We start from the raw sequence: 5423 nt of genomic DNA, 5'->3' as shown, positions 1-5423 counted from the left end.
GTAGAAGTGGAGTGTGTATAAAAATAAATCCAAAGAGTTTGAGGTTCACAGGGAAAGAAGCGAAGTGAGGGAATGGAGACAGCAAATAAAAAACAGTACTGGTTAGCAGAGAGTGCAGCATGAAGTGGAAAGCCCCAGCAGCAATCTGCTAGCACTTAGAGTGAAAGCAGCCTGGGGTCAATATCTAAAGCCAAAGACAATTTCAGCCACTTGAAATTGTTAAACAAATAACTGTTGTTTAGAGAAGACTGAAGAAGGTATATTTCCCTTCCTTATTTTTGTGTTCTTTCTGCCTGAGATGTTACGTTTTCTCCAATTTTCTTCACTTGGCATAACTTCTCCTGTGTTCCTGTCTTCGTTCTCTCTCTGCTGGCTTGGCACACTGAGGCAGAGATGGATGGATGGACTTGGCAGGCACAGATAGCCAGTCTGGTAATGTGAGAAAATCTGGTGCCAATACAGAGATGGTACAGATGGACATGACATGTTGCTGTTTTCTGTTTTTGTCTAATATTTCTATATTTTTTCCACGTCTGTCTTCTCACATGTGTTTAAACACATACTCGGATGGTTCTCTCAGGGGTCTTTGCTGATATAGGCTGAGAATTGGCCATTAGGGTATATGTTCAAAGGACAAATCATCAACGGCTAATTAACAATTATTAACTGTTCTACTGTGAAAGAAGACAAATTATCATAAATTACTGCCTAATTAAAATGTGATTGCTGGCTCAATAGTTATAAATCATTAATTTTTAACACCCTTATCACATGCGGACGGAACCAATTCAACAAAAGGTCTATTAGACAAAAATGAATTCATTGGTTTCTTTCAACACACACCCCACTTTCTGCTCCTCTCTCCCACTGCAGTCATTAACCATAATTACTCCATGTAACACATTGGCTTTATCCATAGATATTAAAGAACAATTAAACCACAGTCTAAATGCATTAAGTGAAGTCTTGTGTAGTGGCTACCCAATCTTAAATGGGTTATATGTAGATTTTTAATGAAATTAATCACTTTTTCATTGCCTAATGCCTATATATGAATGCTTTGTAACCTCACATAAAAATGAACCTTTCTCCAGCTTTCTCAGTTGCCTGTAACAGCCTTTATGATGCTTCCTGTGTGAAAAAATTTGGTCGCTCCTGTGCCTCTTGCCTAGTGATTCTGCCCTGAACACTGACAATGCCAAAAAACGACTGGCCTTAGCCAGAGTTGGCTTTCATCCTATTGGACAAGTAAGATAACATGATAGAAATTAATGCAAAATACATTGTGATTTTTCAGCCAGTTGCTAATGCTTTCCGTTGCAAAATACTATTTTGTATTGCTTGCCACATTACTTCACCAGCACAACCTCACTGTTTACTGTTCACTCTTGTTACACTGTATCCGAGTGCCCGTGCTGCGATGCTTAGGTCCTCTGAGCGATACCAGCGCTTTGCCAATTGCCACCGCACGTCTGCCCCACAGTACACCGTAGGAGAGCTTTCAACCAAAGATCTGCCTCTCAAGACCGACTCCAGAAAGTTGTCCCCTAGGTTTATAGTGTTGTCTGTCTGTGTTCTCCCCTCTTCTCGCACAATCGGTGAAAAGGAGGCGTGTCGAAGGATCCTGGGTCACTCGCTCACCTGCTTACCATCCCTGATCACTCACCAGCTTGCCATCAAGCATTCTACTCCCCCTTCTTAAACTGCCTCCAGCCATCCAGTCTCCGCCAGATCGTTGTGTTGTTCTGTGTATGCACTCGCACCCGGCAACTTCGTATTGACTTGCTTGTTGAGTTAGTTTGTTCTTTTGGCTCCTTTGTAACTTTCTTTCTTTCTGTCTATAGACACTTGCACCTGCTTTCGGTTTGTGATCCCTGGACCCAATCCTCATTACCTTTCCTGCCCGTCAGCCCCAGCCTCTCGGACCTCAGCTCAAGTTCACTGCCTGCCTGCCTGCCGCTCTCCCCGACCATGCTTCACCACCCACCTTTTGTCCACACCAATAAATATCCTGAACTGCTCTCTGTCTCTGGTCTGCTTCTTGGTTCTGTTTAGGAAATCCTGACTAGCTCATCAGAAACAAGTCATTTTCAGCAATTTTTGACTTCAGATCAATTTAGAATTTTGCAAAGCAGTAATTAAACAAGAAGAATCAGCTACAATTAGCTGTTAGATGAAGGTAGCGAACTTTACTGTGCTCTGTTGTAGTGTGGAAAACTACTCACGCCATGTGCAGCATGAAATCAGATCAGGGTTTGGCTGCAGTGTAAACAGATACAACAGTTGCCATTATGTTGTATTTCTGACAAAGCTGCTATAGGAGTGTTTTCACTAGTATTAAACTACACTTACGATTACCACGGTAACCACAGATGTTTTGTCCAGTGGTTCCCAACCTATGGTTATTGCCCCCTCAAAAGTTCTGATATGACATTTTTCTAACATTTGCTATTTTATGAAACATTGGAGGGGTTTAACTTCTTTGGCCCCCGAACAGTAATTTAAATGAGGGGAAATTTGAAACTACTAACAACTCAAAGACATCTTTAACATTAAAAGGGGCCCCAACTAGACACTGCTTCAGTGTAAGGGTAAAAGGTATGAAAAAAAGGTTGGGGGCCAATGGTTTAATCATTAATGTTAAATAATTGTATTTTACAAACCTATCATATGTTGTTGTTTTTTTATTTAAACTCAATATGTAAAGTAACTTGTAACTGTAGCTGTCAGATACATATAGTGGAGTAAAAAGTATATGATTTCCCTTTGAAATATAATGGAATTTAAGTATAATTAAGCAAAAAGCAGAAATGCTAAAATGTTACTAAATGTCTACAGTCACTAAGGTTTGTACATTTCTTGTAATTATAAAGAATCCACAATTACAGTCATGTATATGCACTACTACAATCTGCCTCTTCTAAGTCCAACATCTTCTCCACATAGTTGTTGTGTATTTGTCATCCCAGGGCCCCTGTTTGTAGGATTTTTCCGTCTATTTTTCTTTTCTTTCAATCCCTCCTCCTCTCTATAACAAGCTAGCTCTGCAAGCGAGGTGAGTAGAGGTGAGGTTGCGGGGGGAGAGGTGCATTGTTTAGAGCTGCTTCCGACTGACATCCAGGTAAATGGGTAAATGTGCACTCTCATCCATATTCCAGCAACCTGGGCAGAGGCATTTGGCCAGAGCGTGGTTGGGGCCAAGATATGAAATATTAAAAAGATAAAGTGAAAGGTGGAGTACCCAGAGGACCTCTCGACAGTTAAACAGCTCTTTGTGTAGATGCCTTTTCTCAGCCTGTATCCCCACCTGGCATCCACCTCAGTGAGAGGTTGGGACTTCAGCAAGCCTGCATTGTGTACTTCTGCCAAGGTCAGCGCTCACTACACCAAGTTACCATCAAACTGTGCTCTATGATCAGCTCTTACCATCCTACAGCATTGCCAATGATGATGATTCCATGTTCACAGCTCGCAAACAAATCAATAACTCTGTGGAGTGCATGACTGGAGAAGAGACAGTGAACTGGGAAAGATGTAAAAAAAAAAAAAAAAAAAGTGAAAGATGGAGCTTCTTCCAGTTTTTTTCCAGCCTTACTTGGCAAGATGAAACCCAGCCTGCTGTTCGACTGGTTGTGCGCCAAGTAGCGACTCAGATATATCAGATTTCAATTAACCACAGTTCATGAGGGCCATGCACAGAGGTGACATGGCCCTCGCACTCTCCATCCCCTGCTTAGTTGCCGCCCCAGGGAGTAGGTAATGAGATGGCTTTCTATCTGGCTCTCCATCTCCTCTCTTTCAGGAGGAAGCCTGGCACTGAGAGCCAAGGGGGCCTGTTGACACCTAGGGCAGGTGCTTGGCCCATTTGGCTCTGGCCTGCAGCCTCCAAGCATGTTTGGCTTGCAGTGGCCACATAGTTTGCCCCTCTGGACTGCTCTAGGCAGGTAGATAATGAAAAGTCTGAATGCAGGTTTGTGCAGGTATGTGTGTGTGTGTGTGGGGGGGGGGGGGGTATGTCTGCATGAATTATAAATGGGTAACAACTATAAAAATGTTTTTAGCATTACATATAGGGGCATGACCACTTTCACAGGCTTTTTTTGATCACGATGTTTCTAAATCATTCAGTTAAATCGAATAACAGAATGTCAGGTGCATATTGGACAATAACAAAAGATTCCTCTGGTCACATATGTCACAGGGAAAGACAAGAGTTAGTTCACTGCTCAATCACTTGAGCCTAATTTGTATGCTGATTCAATCACAGAAAAGGAAAATAAAGCAAGGTGCAGAAAAATGACAGCCACTCACTCAGGGAGTAAGTGAAGGAAGCTCCAGCAATTCTTCAAGCACACACCAAATTCATATAGTTAAGTGTTATCTGCCGTTGTCTGTCAGATGCTTGTAGATGGTGGGCATGTTGAGACATCTCTCATTGTAGTCCAGCGGGGTGTGAGGGGTTGAGGCTGACATTTGTGGTCAGAAAATGTCCAGGCCAAGGCTTACTAACCTGTGAAAATGAGGGTAAGGGAGAAAGAGAGACATAGATTACAGGTGGTACTGAAGACACTGTTTTTGTGTCTGTTTAGCACATTTTTGTGCTAATATTGTATCATGTTGTTGATGCTTTTGAGTCTTTTACTAGTTTGGTTTAGACTAGAATTCCACCTTGGACAGATAGTGGAGAAAAAGACTTGACCCAGTATTTCCATGCAATGCCAGCAACATTCATAATCTGTGTGGGGCAGAGAGTTGGGAGGATGCAACAGTGCATCCGTCACCAAGAGGAATGGCGGTGTCATCACCAACTGTGGTGTGGAATCACAGGCAGTCGCTCTACGATACACTTCTTTATGGAGGCACTTTTTACATTCTGCTGAGTGGTCCTGGGAAAATAAAAGCTAAATCTTAGCTGTCACCATCATGCTTTGCTGCACTATAACACTGTCCAGTGTTCGGGCACTCCGCATGCAGCAAACACAAACACAGGAATTCCACATATTCATTGGTGCTGCATGTATCATACAAGAAAAATTGAAAGGGTGCTTGTGTCTTAACGTGGTTGCACAGCCGTTGCTGAACAGTCAGTAATGAGGCAGACAACAGAGACCCAGAAGATTTGAAGGGCAGATGGAGGAGAGAAGGGGGGGAGCTGAAGGGATGACAAAGGCGGGAGAAAAATTATTGAATTAGTCAGACAGTAATAGCAGAAAGAGATGAGTATAATGTTAACATGAAGGGAGGAGGGGGTTATGACCCAAAATATGAAATCTTGAAGAACTAACAGCAGAGAGAAAAGACACAGAGGATAGAATTGATAGGTGAAGGTTTGCATTTGGATTATTTATCATGGGCGGTGTCTAATAATTGGAAGCATAGCACAGTCCAGTCTTCATTTACCAGAATCAGAGGAAGAAGGGGCA

The 5423-nt window shown here is 42.4% G+C and overlaps 1 long non-coding RNA gene across 1 annotated transcript; it reads left to right on the top strand.

Moving 5' to 3' along the window:
* Positions 1-1470: 1470 nt before the first annotated feature.
* On the top strand, positions 1471-2021 carry LOC123961008. Its single transcript, XR_006822641.1, has 2 exons — positions 1471-1749; positions 1845-2021. It is a non-coding gene; the product is annotated as an uncharacterized LOC123961008 (long non-coding RNA).
* The last annotated feature ends 3402 nt before the right edge of the window (positions 2022-5423 follow it).

The sequence above is a fragment of the Micropterus dolomieu genome, linkage group LG21 (genome assembly GCF_021292245.1).
Source record: "Micropterus dolomieu isolate WLL.071019.BEF.003 ecotype Adirondacks linkage group LG21, ASM2129224v1, whole genome shotgun sequence".
Taxonomy (NCBI): domain Eukaryota; kingdom Metazoa; phylum Chordata; class Actinopteri; order Centrarchiformes; family Centrarchidae; genus Micropterus; species Micropterus dolomieu.
Note: the sequence above shows the minus strand (reverse complement) of the source record. Positions and strands in the feature narration are given on the sequence as shown.